We start from the raw sequence: 15,722 nt of genomic DNA on the forward strand, positions 1-15,722 counted from the left end.
AAGCACTTGTGGGTTTTCAGTGGCCCAAAAGCGTAAATTTTGTTTGTTAACCACACCGCCTAAATGAAAATGCGCCTCGTCTGAAAACCAAACGTTGTTGAGAGTTTCTTCCCTATCCTCCGCCCACTGAGCAAACATTAGTCTCTGCTGCTTGTGTTCTTCAGTGAGCTTCTGTGCACAGGTCATCTTGTATGGGTACATATGGAGGTCACTTTTAAGAATGCGTTGAGCGGAGCGTCTGGATATTCCCAGTTGCACTGCTGCCTTTCTACACGATTTCCCGGGACTTCTCTGTACAGCAACTTGTACAGCTTCAATATTCAAACAGGCTTAGCCTGAGGTCGCTTTGCTTGCAGTACTGTTCCTTCCTGTATACATTTATCGTACAAACTGTGGATGTTGTCGAAAACGCCTCTGAGTCACAACAAGGCTTTTCGTTTCATGAAAAAGTAACACAATTGCCGATCGTTGCTGTGTCGCCAGTCTTCAATTGTCAGCCATTGCTGCTTACTAGTCTCCTAGCGGCAGTATCGTGAATTACACGTCATTTCGTAACTCTCTGCCGCCGTTGGATAAGCAGCTGCAGCAGCAAGTCGTATACTCCTAGCTCACTCATTTGTTACATAGTTTAATTCTTAATTTCTTTGTGTGTTTTTGGTACTTGCATTGTTTAATTCATAAATTTCGGGCGTATTATAGTATTTGAGAGTTGTAGCATCGCGTTTTAGTACCCGAATAGTGTAAAATCGCGTAGTCTCCTTCCGCCGCCGAGCAGTGTGTCAGAAGTGCGGAAGTAGCAGCATTACTGCATTTACTAGGCAATCTTGTATTTTAATAACCATTTAAATTTTGTGTCGATTTGTTTGCGCTCTCTGTAGATTTGTTCAGACGTTCTTTACACAACAGTTTTTAGCATGGATAGGGACTGTAACTACTGTGTTCGGATGCAGGCTGAGTTGGCATCCCTTCGTTCCCAGCTTCAGGCAGTGTTGGCTTCGGTCACACAGCTTGAGGCTGTTGCCAATGGGCATCACTGTGGGGGTCCGGGTGGGGGTTTGTCGGAGACGGCCAGCTCGTCCCACGCATCCCCCGATCGGACTACGACTGTGGCTGCCCGGGATACTGCCCGCATTGAGGCTGACCCCTCACCTGTGGTAGAGTGAGAGGTCGTCTCAAGGTGTGGCAGGGGGCGAAAGACATTCCGGAGGGCTGAACGGAAGGCCTCTCCAGTTTGTCTGACGAACCGGTTTCAGGCTCTGTCTCAGGCTGATACTGATCTTCGGCCTGACATGGCTGCTTGTCCTGTTCCAGAGGTTGCCCCTCAGTCTGCAAGATCTGGGCGGTCGCAGAGGGTGGGCTTACTGGTAGTTGGGAGCTCCAACGTCAGGCGCGTAGTGGGGCCCCTTAGGCATATGGCAGCAAGAGAGGGGAAGAAAACCAATGTGCACTCCGTGTGCATACCGGGGGGAGTCATTCCAGATGTGGAAAGGGTCATTCCGGATGCCATGAAGGGTACAGGGTGCACCCATCTGCAGGTGGTCGCTCATGTCGGCACCAATGATGTGTGTCGCTATGGATCGGAGGAAATCCTCTCTGGCTTCCGGCAGCTATCTGATTTGGTGAAGACTGCCAATCTCGCTAGCGGGATGAAAGCAGAGCTCACCATCTGCAGCATCGTCGACAGGACTGACTGCGGACCTTTGGTACACAGCCGAGTGGAGGGTCTGAATCAGAGGCTGAGACGGTTCTGCGACCGTGTGGGCTGCAGATTCCTCGACTTGCGCCATAGGGTGGTGAGGTTTCGGGTTCCGCTGGATAGGTCAGGAGTCCACTACACGCAACAAGCGGCTACACGGGTGGCAGGGGTTGTGTGGCGTGGGCTGGGCGGTATTTTAGGTTCTACATCTACATCTACATTTATACTCCGCAAGCCACCCAACGGTGTGTGGCGGAGGGCACTTTACGTGCCACTGTCATTATCTCCCTTTCCTGTTCCAGTCGCGTATGGTTCGCGGGAAGAACGACTGTCTGAAAGCCTCTGTGCGCGCTCTAATTTCTCTAATTTTACATTCGTGATCTCCTCGGGAGGTATAAGTAGGGGGAAGCAATATATTCGATACCTCATCCAGAAACGCACCCTCTCGAAACCTGGCGAGCAAGCTACACCGCGATGCAGAGCGCCTCTCTTGCAGAGTCTGCCACTTGAGTTTGTTAAACATCTCCGTAACGCTATCACGGTTACCAAATAACCCTGTGACGAAACGCGCCGCTCTTCTTTGGATCTTCTCTATCTCCTCCGTCAACCCGATCTGGTACGGATCCCACACTGATGAGCAATACTCAAGTATAGGTCGAACGAGTGTTTTGTAAGCCACCTCCTTTGTTGATGGACTACATTTTCTAAGGACTCTCCCAATGAATCTCAACCTGGTACCCGCCTTACCAACAATTAATTTTATATGATCATTCCACTTCAAATCGTTCCGCACGCATACTCCCAGATATTTTACAGAAGTAACTGCTACCAGTGTTTGTTCCGCTATCATATAATCATATAATAAAGGATCCTTCTTTCTATGTATTCGCAATACATTACATTTGTCTATGTTAAGGGTCAGTTGCCACTCTCTGCACCAAGTGCCTATCCGCTGCAGATCTTCCTGCATTTCGCTACAATTTTCTAATGCTGCAACTTCTCTGTATACTACAGCATCATCCGCGAAAAGCCGCATGGAACTTCCGACACTATCTACTAGGTCATTTATATATATTGTGAAAAGCAATGGTCCCATAACACTCCCATGTGGCACGCCAGAGGTTACTTTAACGTCTGTAGATGTCTCTCCATTGAGAACAACATGCTGTGTTCTGTTTGCTAAAAACTCTTCAATCCAGCCACACAGCTGGTCTGATATTCCGTAGGCTCTTACTTTGTTTATCAGACGACAGTGCGGAACTGTATCGAACGCCTTCCGGAAGTCAAGGAAAATGGCATCTACCTGGGAGCCTGTATCTAATATTTTCTGGGTTTCATGAACAAATAATGCGAGTTGGGTTTCACACGATCGCTGTTTCCGGAATCCATGTTGATTCCTACATAGTAGATTCTGAGTTTCCAAAAACGACATGATACTCGAGCAAAAGACATGTTCTAAAATTCTGCAACAGATCGACGTCAGAGAGATAGGTCTATAGTTTTGCGCATCTGCTCGACGACCCTTCTTGAAGACTGGGACTACCTGTGCTCTTTTCCAATCATTTGGAACCTTCTGTTCCTCTAGAGACTTGCGGTACACGGCTGTTAGAAGGGGGGCAAGTTCTTTCGCGTACTCTGTGTAGAATCGAATTGGTATCCCGTCAGGTCCAGTGGACTTTCCTCTGTTGAGTGATTCCAGTTGCTTTTCTATTCCTTGGACACTTATTTCAATGTCAGCCATTTTTTCGTTGGTGCGAGGATTTAGAGAAGGAACTGCAGTGCGGTCTTCCTCTGTGAAACAGCTTTGGAAAAAGGTGTTTAGTATTTCAGCTTTACGCTTGTCATCCTTTGTTTCAATGCCATCATCATCCCAGAGTGTCCGGACATGATGTTTCGAGCCACTTACTGATTTAACGTAAGACCAGAACTTCCTAGGATTTTCTGTCAAGTCGGTACCTAGTATTTTACTTTCGAATTCACTGAACGCTTCACGCATAGCCCTCCTTACGCTAACTTTGACATCGTTTAGCTTCTGTTTGTCTGAGAGGTTTTGGCTGCGTTTAAACTTGGAGTGAAGCTCTCTTTGCTTTCGCAGTAGTTTCCTAACTTTGTTGTTGTACCACGGTGGGTTTTTCCCGTCCCTCACAGTTTTGCTCGGCACGTACCTGTCTAAAACGCATTTAACGGTTGCCTTGAACTTTTTCCATAAACACTCAACATTGTCAGTGTCGGAACAGAAATTTTCGTTTTGATCTGTTAGGTAGTCTGAAATCTGCCTTCTATTACTCTTGCTAAACAGATAAACCTTCCTCCCTTTTTTTATATTCCTATTAACTTCCATATTCAGGGATGCTGCAACGGCCTTATGATCACTGATTCCCTGTTCTGCACTTACAGAGTCGAAAAGGTCGGGTCTGTTTGTTATCAGTAGGTCCAAGATGTTATCTCCACGAGTCGATTCTCTGTTTAATTGCTCGAGGTAATTTTCGGATAGTGCACTCAGTATAATGTCACTCGATGCTCTGTCCCTACCACCCGTCCTAAACATCTGAGTGTCCCAGTCTATATCTGGTAAATTGAAATCTCCACCTAAGACCATAACATGCTGAGAAAATTTATGTGAAATGTATTCCAAATTTTCTCTCAGTTGTTCTGCCACTAATGCTGCTGAGTCGGGGGGTCGGTAAAAGGAGCCAATTATTAACCTTGCTCGGTTGTTGAGTGTAACCTCCACCCATAATAATTCACAGGAACTATCCACTTCTACTTCACTACAGGATAAACTACTACTAACAGCGACGAACACTCCGCCACCGGTTGCATGCAATCTATCCTTTCTAAACACCGTCTGTGCCTTTGTAAAAATTTCGGCAGAATTTATCTCTGGCTTCAGCCAGCTTTCTGTACCTATAACGATTTCAGCTTCGGTGCTTTCTATCAGCGCTTGAAGTTCCGGTACTTTACCAACGCAGCTTCGACAGTTTACAATTACAATACCGATTGCTGCTTGGTCCCCGCATGTCCTGACTTTGCCCCGCACCCGTTGAGGCTGTTGCCCTTTCTGCACTTGCCCGAGGCCATCTAACCTAAAAAACCGCCCAGCCCACGCCACACAACCCCTGCTACCCGTGTAGCCGCTTGTTGCGTGTAGTGGACTCCTGACCTATCCAGCGGAACCCGAAACCCCACCACCCTATGGCGCAAGTCGAGGAATCTGCAGCCCACATGGTCGCAGAACCGTCTCAACCTCTGATTCAGACCCTCCACTCGGCTCTGTACCAAAGGTCCGCAGTCAGTCCTGTCGACGATGCTGCAGATGGTGAGCTCTGCTTTCATCCCGCTAGCGAGACTGGCAGTCTTCACCAAATCAGATAGCCGCCGGAAGCCAGAGAGGATTTCCTCCGATCCATAGCGACACACATCATTGGTGCCGACATGAGCGACCACCTGCAGATGGGTGCACCCTGTACCCTTCATGGCATCCGGAAGGACCCTTTCCACATCTGGAATGACTCCCCCCGGTATGCACACGGAGTGCACTTTGGTTTTCTTCCCCTCCCTTGCTGCCATATCCCTAAGGGGCCCCATTACGCGCCTGACGTTGGAGCTCCCAACTACCAGTAAGCCCACCCTCTGCGACTGCCCGGATCTTGCAGACTGAGGGGCAACCTCTGGAACAGGACAAGCAGCCATGTCAGGCCGAAGATCAGTATCAGCCTGAGACAGAGCCTGAAACCGGTTCGTCAGACAAACTGGAGAGGCCTTCCGTTCAGCCCTCCGGAATGTCTTTCGCCCCCTGCCACACCTTGAGACGACCTCCCACTCTACCACAGGTGAGGGATCAGCCTCAATGCGGGCAGTATCCCGGGCAACCACAGTCGTAGTCCGATCGGGGGATGCGTGGGACGAGCTGGCCGTCCCCGACAAACCCCCATCCGGACCCCCACAGTGATGCCCATTGGCAACAGCCTCAAGCTGTGTGACCGAAGCCAACACTGCCTGAAGCTGGGAGCGAAGGGATGCCAACTCAGCCTGCATCCGAACACAGCAGTTGCAGTCCCTATCCATGCTAAAAACTGTGCAAAGAACGTCTGAACTAATCTACAGAGAGCGCAAACAAAACGACACAAAATTGAAGCGGTTATTAAAATACAAGATTGCCTAGTAAATGCAGTAATGCTGCCACTTGTGCACTGCTGACACACTGCTCGGCGGCGGAAGGAGACTACGCGATTTAACACTATTCGAGTACTAAAACGTGATGCTACAACTCTCAAATACTATAATACGCCCGAAATTTGAGAATTAAACAATGCAAGTACCAAAAACACGCAAAGAAATTAAGAATTAAACTATGTAACAAATGAGTGAGCTAGGAGTATACGACTTGCTGCTGCAGCTGCTTATCCAACGGCGGCAGGGAGCCATGGGCAAGTACAGAAAGGGCAACAGCCTCAACGGGTGCGGGGCAAAGTCAGGACATGCGGGGACCAAGCAGCAATCGGAATTATAATTGTAAACTGTCGAAGCTGCGTTGGTAAAGTACCGGAACTTCAAGCGCTGATAGAAAGCACCGAAGCTGACATCGTTATAGGTACAGAAAGCTGGCTGAAGCCAGAGATAAATTCTGCCGAAATTTTTACAAAGGTACAGACGGTGTTTAGAAAGGATAGATTGCATGCAACCGGTGGTGGAGTGTTCGTCGCTGTTAGTAGTAGTTTATCCTGTAGTGAAGTAGAAGTAGATAGTTCCTGTGAATTATTATGGGTGGAGGTTACACTCAACAACCGAGCTAGGTTAATAATTGGCTCCTTTTACCGACCTCCCGACTCAGCAGCATTAGTGGCAGAACAACTGAGAGAAAATTTGGAATACATTTCACATAAATTTTCTCAGCATGTTATAGTCTTAGGTGGAGATTTCAATTTACCAGATATAGACTGGGACACTCAGACGTTTAGGACGGGTGGTAGGGACAGAGCATCGAGTAACATTATACTGAGTGCACTATCCGAAAATTACCTCGAGCAATTAAACAGAGAACCGACTCGTGGAGATAACATCTTGGACCTACTGATAACAAACAGACCCGAACTTTTCGACTCTGTAAGCGCAGAACAGGGAATAAGTGATCATAAGGCCGTTGCAGCATCCCTGAATATGGAAGTAAATAGGAATATAAAAAAAGGGAGGAAGGTTTATCTGTTTAGCAAGAGTAATAGAAGGCAGATTTGAGACTACCCAACAGATCAAAACGAAAATTTCTGTTCCGACACTGACAATGTTGAGTGTTTATGGAAAAAGTTCAAGGCAATCGTAAAATGCGTTTTAGACAGGTACGTGCCGAGTAAAACTGTGAGGGACGGGAAAAACCCACCGTGGTCCAACAACAAAGTTAGGAAACTACTGCGAAAGCAAAGAGAGCTTCACTCCAAGTTTAAACGCAGCCAAAACCTCTCAGACAAACAGAAGCCAAACGATGTCAAAGTTAGCGTAAGGAGGGCTATGCGTGAAGCGTTCAGTGAATTCGAAAGTAAAATTCTATGTACCGACTTGACAGAAAATCCTAGGAAGTTCTTGTCTTACGTTAAATCAGTAAGTGGCTCGAAACAGCATATCCAGACACTCCGGGATGATGATGGCATTGAAACAGAGGATGACACGCGTAAAGCTGAAATACTAAACACCTTTTTCCAAAGCTGTTTCACAGAGTAAGACCGCACTGCAGTTCCTTCTCTAAATCCTCGCACAAACGAAAAAATGGCTGACATCGAAATAAGTGTCCAAGGAATAAAAAAGCAACTGGAATCACTCAACAGAGGAAAGTCCACTGGACCTGACGGGATACCAATTCGATTCTACACAGAGTACGCGAAAGAACTTGCCCCCCTTCTAACAGCCGTGTACCGCAAGTCTCTAGAGGAACGGAAGGTTCCAAATGATTGGAAAAGAGCACAGGTAGTCCCAGTCTTCAAGAAGGGTCGTCGAGCAGATGCGCAAAACTATAGACCTATATCTCTGACGTCGATCTGTTGTAGAATTTTAGAACATGTTTTTTGCTTGAGTATCATGTCGTTTTTGGAAACCCATAATCTACTATGTAAGCATCAACTTGGATCTACATCTACATCTACATCTACATCTACATCTACATCCATACTCCACAAGCCACCTGACGGTGTGTGACGGAGGGTACCTTCAGTACCTCTATCGGTTCTCCCTTCTATTCCAGTCTCGTATTGTTCGTGGAAAGAAGGATTGTCGGTATGCCTCTGTGTGGGCTCTAATCTCTCTGATTTTATCCTCATGGTCTCTTCGCGAGATATACGTAGGAGGGAGCAATATACTGCTTGACTCTTCGGTGAAGGTATGTTCTCGAAACTTTGACAAAAGCCCGTACCGAGCTACTGAGCGTCTCTCCTGCAGAGTCTTCCACTGGAGTTTATCTATCATCTCCGTAACGCTTTCGCGATTACTAAATGATCCTGTAACGAAGCGCGCTGCTCTCCGTTGGATCTTCTCTATGTCTTGTATCAACCCTATCTGGTACGGATCCCACACTGCTGAGCAGTATTCAAGCAGTGGGCGAACAAGCGTACTGTAACCTACTTCCTTTGTTTTCGGATTGCATTTCCTTAGGATTCTTCCAATGAATCTCAGTCTGGCATCTGCTTTACCGACAATCAACATTATATGATCATTCCATTTTAAATCACTCCTAATGCGTACTCCCAGATAATTTATGGTATTAACTGCTTCCAGTTGCTGACCTGCTATTTTGTAGCTAAATGATAAAGGATGTATCTTTCTGTGTATTCGCAGCACATTACACTTGTCTACATTGAGATTCAGTTGCCATTCCCTGCACCATGCGTCAATTCGCTGCAGATCCTCCTGCATTTCAGTACAATTTTCCATTGTTACAACCTCTCGATACACCACAGCATCATCTGCAAAAAGCCTCAGTGAACTTCCGATGTCATCCACCAGGTCATTTATGTATATTGTGAATAGCAACGGTCCTATGACACTCCCCTGCGGCACACCTGAAATTACTCTTACTTCGGAAGACTTCTCTCCATTGAGAATAACATGCTGCGTCCTGTTATCTAGGAACTCCTCAATCCAATCACACAATTGGTGTGATAGTCCATATGCTCTTACTTTGTTCAATAAACGACTGTGGGGAACTGTATCGAACGCCTTGCGGAAGTCAAGAAACACGGCATCTACCTGTGAACCCGTGTCTATGGCCCTCTGAGTCTCATGGACGAATAGCGCGAGCTGGGTTTCACATGACCGTCTTTTTCGAAACCCATGCTGATTCCTACAGAGTAGATTTCTAGTCTCCAGAAAAGTCATTATACTCGAACACAATACGTGTTCCAAAATTCTACAACTGATCGACGTTAGAGATATAGGTCTATAGTTCTGCACATCTGTTCGACGTCCCTTCTTGAAAACGGGGATGACCTGTGCCCTTTTCCAATCCTTTGGAACGCTACGCTCTTCTAGAGACCTACGGTACACCGCTGCAAGAAGGGGGGCAAGTTCCTTCGCGTACTCTGTGTAAAATTGAACTGGTATCCCATCAGGTCCAGAGGCCTTTCCTCTTTTGAGCGATTATAATTGTTTCTCTATCCCTCTGTCGTCTATTTCGATATCTACCATTTTGTCATCTGTGCGACAATCTAGAGAAGGAACTACAGTGCAATCTTCCTCTGTGAAACAACTTTGGAAAAAGACATTTAGTATCTCGGCCTTTAGTCTGTCATCCTCTGTTTCAGTACCATTTTGGTCACAGAGTGTCTGGACATTTTGTTTTGATCCACCTACCGCTTTGACATAAGACCAAAATTTCTTAGGATTTTCTGCCAAGTCAGTACATAGAATTTTACTTTCGAATTCATTGAACGCCTCTCGCATAGCTCTCTTCACACTACATTTCGCTTCGCGTAATTTTTGTTTGTCTGCAAGGCTTTGGCTATGTTTATGTTTGCTGTGAAGTTCCCTTTGCTTCCGCAGCAGTTTTCTAACTCGGTTGTTGAACCACGGTGGCTCTTTTCCATCTCTTACGATCTTGCTTGGCACATACTCATCTAACGCATATTGTACGATGGTTTTGAACTTTGTCCACTGATCCTCAACACTATCAGTACTTGAGACAAAACTTTTGTGTTGAGCCAACAGGTACTCTGAAATCTGCTTTTTGTCACTTTTTCTAAACAGAAAAATCTTCCTACCCTTTTTAATATTCCTATTTACGGCTGAAATCATCGATGCCGTAACCGCTTTATGATCACTGATTCCCTGTTGCCCGCATCTCGTGGTCGTGCGGTAGCGTTCTCGCTTCCCACGCCCGGGTTCCCGGGTTCGATTCCCGGCGGGGTCAGGGATTTTCTCTGCCTCGTGATGGCTGGGTGTTGTGTGCTGTCCTTAGGTTAGTTAGGTTTAAGTAGTTCTAAGTTCTAGGGGACTTATGACCACAGCAGTTGAGTCCCATAGTGTTCAGAGCCATTTTGATTCCCTGTTCTGCGTTAACTTTTTCAAATAGTTCGGGTCTGTTTGTCACCAGAAGGTCTAATATGTTATCGCCACGAGTCGGTTCTCTGTTTAACTGCTCAAGGTAGTTTTCAGATAAAGCACTTAAAAAAATTTCACTGGATTCTTTGTCCCTGCCACCCGTTATGAACGTCTGAGTCTCCCAGTCTATATCCAGCAAATTAAAATCTCCACCCAGAACTATAACATGGTGGGGAAATCTACTCGAAATATTTTCCAAATTATCCTTCAGGTGCTCAGCCACAACAGCTGCTGAGCCAGGGGGCCTATAGAGACATCCAATTACCATGTCTGAGCCTGCTTTAACCGTGACCTTCACCCAAATCATTTCACATTTCGGATCTCCGTCAATTTCCTTCGATACTATTGCACTTCTTATCGCTATAAACACGCCTCCCCTTCACTGTTCAGCCTGTCTCTGCGGTATACATTCCAATCTGAGTTTAGGATTTCGTTACTGTTTACGTCTGGTTTCAGCCAACTTTCTGTCCCTAGTACTATATGGGCGTTGTGATCGTTTATTAATGAGAGCAGTTCTGGGACCTTTCTATAGACGCTTCTGCAGTTTACTATTAGCACATTAATATTGTTATTCCCTGTTGCATTTTGCCTACTCCTATCTTTCCGCGTCTCAGGAGGCGTCTTGTCGGGCCTAGGGAGGGGATTCTCTAACCTAAAAAACCCCCATGTGCACTCCACACGTACTCCGCTACCCTTGTAGCCGCTTCCGGCGTGTAGTGCACGCCTGACCTATTCAGGGGGACCCTACATTTCTCCACCCGATAGCGGAGGTCGAGAAATTTGCACCCCAGATCTCCGCAGAATCGTCTGAGCCTCTGGTTTAAGCCTTCCACTCGGCTCCAAACCAGAGGACCGCATCGGTTCTGGGAACGATACTACAAATAGTTAGCTCTGATTCCACCCCGGAGATTCCGGAAACAGCGATCGTGTGAGACTCAACTCGCTTTATTTGTTCCATAGACCCAGAAAATATTAGATACAGGCTCCTAGGTAGACGCTATTTTCCTTGACTTCCGGAAGGCGTTCGATACAGTTCCGCACTGTCGCCTGACAAAACAAAGTAAGAGCCTACGGAATAACAGACCAGCTGTGTGGCTGGATTGAAGAGTTTTTAGCAAACAGAACACAGCATGTTGTTATCAATGGAGAGACGTCTACAGACGTTAAAGTAACCTCTGGCGTGCCACAGGGGAGTGTTATGGGACCATTGCTTTTCACAATATATATAAATGACCTAGTAGATAGTGTCGAAAGTTCCATGCGGCTTTTCGCGGATGATGCTGTAATATACAGAGAAGTTGCAGCATTAGAAAATTGTAGCGAAATGCAGGAAGATCTGCAGCGGATAGGCACTTGGTGCAGGGAGTGGCAACTGACCCTTAACATAGACGAATGTAATGTATTGCGAATACATAGAAAGAAGGATCCTTTATTGTATGATTATATGATAGCGGAACAAACACTGGTAGCAGTTACTTCTGTAAATTATCTGGGAGTATGCGTGCGGAACGATTTGAAGTCCTTAGAAAATTTAGTCCATCAACAAAGGAGGTGGCTTACAAAACACTCGTTCGACCTATACTTGAGTATTGCTCATCAGTGTGGGATCCGTACCAGATCGGGTTGACGGAGGAGATAGAGAAGATCCAAAGAAGAGCGGCGCGTTTCGTCACAGGGTTATTTGGTAGCCGTGATAGCGTTACGGAGATGTTTAACAAACTCAAGTGGCAGACTCTGCCAGAGAGGCGCTCTGCATCGCGGTGTAGCTTGCTCGCCAGGTTTCGAGAGGGTGCGTTTCTGGATGAGGTATCGAATATATTGCTTCCCCCTACTTATACCTCCCGAGGAGATCACGAATGTAAAATTAGAGAGATTAGAGCGCGCTCAGGCGTTCTTCCCGCGAACCATACGCGACTGGTACAGGAAAGGGAGGTAATGATAGTGGCACGTAAAGTGCCCTCCGCCACACACCGTTGGGTGGCTTGCGGAGTATAAATGTAGATGTAGATGTAGATGTAGAACTCATTTGTTCTTCCAAGCTCTGTTGGTACTGTTGTAGAGATTCCAGCGGGATATCTAATGTGCGTCGTAAATTGTGAAAGAGACAATTGGTAACACATTTCGTAATATTTCTAGGCGATAATCTTCTCGATACCAGCATTTTAACACTTTAGCGAAGGCGTACTGTTTAAACGCTGAGCCACAAACCTTTACCGAAACTTAAGAAACGCTTCGGGATTTTTTCTGCTGTCTCATCTACGACACTACTTGTTAACTGTACTCACATATGCACAACTTCACTAGTTTTCTGGAACGCTGTTGTCAAAATATGTCTGCCTAAACACTGTTAACCTACACTGTCGCGAGTCGGTTAGCTTATAACGGGTACAGACGAGACACGTTCCACGATTAGAATAAAAAATTATAACATGGTTACGTAGTGTTTCCGTGTCCTTGCAAAAACTGTTATCTTATTCTCCTCTCTTCAACACTTCATCACAGCTGTTCGAAACTCGTGTATTTACCACTTTTCCAGTCCTGTGCATAGACTGTTATCAAAGACGGTAGAGGCAAATTATCTTGTGGTTGAACTCTTCTGTCCACGTCTGCTTAGAAATAGATTTCTTTTTGGAGAGCGTCCGCCTTGAGCAGAACACACTTTTTCTTTTGCTTTTTATTTCCCAGACAGGTTTCCCTGAAGTTCCAGCATCATCAGTAGATGTTTTATTACCTTTCTGTAACACAACAACGTTCTTTACCACTTTTACACATATAAATTCGAGATTTTAAGACAGCATTTACACTACTGGGCATTAAAATTGCTACACCACGAAGATGACGTGCTACAGACGCGAAATTTAACCGACAGAAAGAAGATGCTGTGAGATGCAAATGATTACCTTTTCAGATCATTCACTCAAGGCTGGCGCCGGTGGCGACAACTACAACGTGCTGACATGAGGAAAGTTTCCAACCGATTTCTCATACACAAACAGCAGTTCGCCGGCGTTGCCTAGTGAAACGTTGTTGTGATGCCTCATGTAAGGAGGAGAAATGCGTACCATCACGTTTCCGACTTTGATAAAGGTCGGATTGTAGCCTATCGCGATTTCCGTTTATCGTATCGCGACATTGCTGCTCGCGTTGGTCGAGATCCAATGACTGTTAGCAGAATACGGAATCGGTGGGTTTAGGAGGGTAATACGTAACGCCGTGCTGGATCCCAACGGCCTCGTATCACTAGCAGTCGAGATGACAGGCATCTTATCCGGATGGCTGTAACGGGTCGTGCAGCCACGTCTCGACCCTTAGTCAACAGATGAGGACGTTTGCAAGACGACAACCATCTGCACGAACAGTTCGACGACGTTTGCAGCAGAATGGACTATCAGCTCGGAGACCATGGCTGCGGTTACCCTTGACGCTCCATCACAGAAAGGAACGCCTGCGATGGTGTACTCAACACCGAATCTGGATGCACGAATCGCAAAACGTCATTTTTTCGGACGAATCTCAGTTCTGTTTACAGCATCATGATGGTCGCATCCGTGTTTGGCGACATCGCTGTGAACGCACATTGTAAGCGTGTATTCGTCATCGCCATACTGGCGTATCACCCGGCGTGATGGTATGGCGTGCCATTGGTTACACGTCTCGGTCACCTCTTCTTCGCATTGACGGCGCTTTGAACAGCGGACGTTACATTTCAGATGTGTTACGATCCGTGGTTCTACCCTTCATTTCGATCCCTGCGAAACCCTACATTTCAGCAGGATAATGCACGACTGCATGTTGCAAGTCCTGTACGGGCCTTTTTGGATACAGAAAATGTTGTACTACTGTCCTGGCCAGCACATTATCCAGATCTCTCACCAATTGAAAACGTCTGATCAATGGTGGCCGAGCAACTGGCTCGTCACAAGACGCCAGCCATACTTTTGATGAACTGTGGTATCGTGTTGAAGCTGCATGGGCAGCTGTACCTGTACACGCCATCCAAGCTCTGTTTGACGCAATGGCGTATCAAAAAATGTTCAAATGTGTGTGAAATCTTATGGGACTTAACTGCTAAGGTCATCGGTCCCTAAGCTTTCACATTACTTAAACTAAATTATCCGAAGGACAAACACACACAGCCATATCCGAGGGAGGACTCCAACCTCCGCCGGGACCAGCCGCACAGTCCATGACTGCAGCGCCTCAGACCGCTCGGCTAATCAAGCGCGGCCCAGGCGTATCAAGGCCGTTATTACGGCTAGAGGCACTGGGTACTGATTTCTCAGGCTCGATGCAACCAAATTAACGTGAAAATGTAATTACATGTCAGTTCTAGTATATTTGTCCAATGAATACCCGTTTATCATCTGCATGTCTTCTTGGTGTAGCAATTTTAATGGCCAGTAGTGTACATATTTGAAAAACAGAGAAATTTATGTACATATACCTTGTTACCACATGCTGTGAATTTTTATGTTGGTTGATGGTGTCTTTTCGTTTCACAGTTTGTCATCTGCAATCATATAGAACTTAATGTAGAGCAGTTACTTACTTCGAAATTGTTCGACGGGCATATTGTAGTTACGCGTATCATCAACTAATACCATGTGGAAGGACACACGCAAACACACACACACACACACACACACACACACACACACAAAGACACAACCTACCACATAATTTTAGTTGAGGGTAGGCATAGCCATAACATGCCCAGTCGTACAATTTCGAAGTAAGTAACTCGTCTACATTAAGTTCTATATCGGTGGTCGACAAACTTGCTTGATAGCCAATATTGACACTGATGGGCGACACTTCTGGCCAAATAGTATTGTGTGGCCTGTTATGGTGGTGGTGAGGGGAGGGGAAGGTGGAAGGGGAGGGGGGCGTGCGGCCGGAGTGGCGGTGCGGTTCTAGGCGCTACAGTCTGGAACCGAGCGACCGCTACGGTCGCAGGTTCGAATCCTGCCTCGGGCATGGATGTGTGTGATGTCCTTAGGTTAGTTAGGTTTAATTAGTTCTAAGTTCTAGGCGACTGATGACCTCAGAAGTTAAGCTGCATAGTGCTCAGAGCCATTTGAACCATTTGGGGGGGCTCTAAAGTGGTATCTCAAAGACAGATTCAATTTTCACCAAACAATGGTTATCGATTAAACATTTTGAATCTACTTGGTACAAGATTTCCAACAAATGTATTTCAGCTAAAAAGAAAGTACATGCATTTTTCTGAAGCCTTACATACTAGTAGAGTCTGGTTTTCCGTACCTAAGCGGGTATTGCGGCTAGTCCCAAGATCTCGTGTATGTTTTTATGATTGCTGGATATACTTTCCAGGCATGTTGATACCCTACTGTCTGAAACAAAACAAAGAGAGTGTAGCAGACCGTTTTCAATCTGACTTTTGTATTATATCTTATATAACAGAACGGATACAGTTATAATT

General features: G+C 46.1%; 1 protein-coding gene across 2 annotated transcripts in view; it reads left to right on the plus strand.

Annotated features, from left to right (window-relative positions):
- LOC126094429 (protein slit-like) overlaps positions 1-15,722 on the plus strand; it is a 141,617-nt gene that overhangs the window by 96,804 nt on the left and 29,091 nt on the right. The gene's annotated exons all lie outside the window — the stretch shown is intronic.

The sequence above is a fragment of the Schistocerca cancellata genome, chromosome 8 (assembly GCF_023864275.1).
Source record: "Schistocerca cancellata isolate TAMUIC-IGC-003103 chromosome 8, iqSchCanc2.1, whole genome shotgun sequence".
In the NCBI taxonomy this organism is placed as follows: Eukaryota; Metazoa; Arthropoda; class Insecta; order Orthoptera; family Acrididae; genus Schistocerca; species Schistocerca cancellata.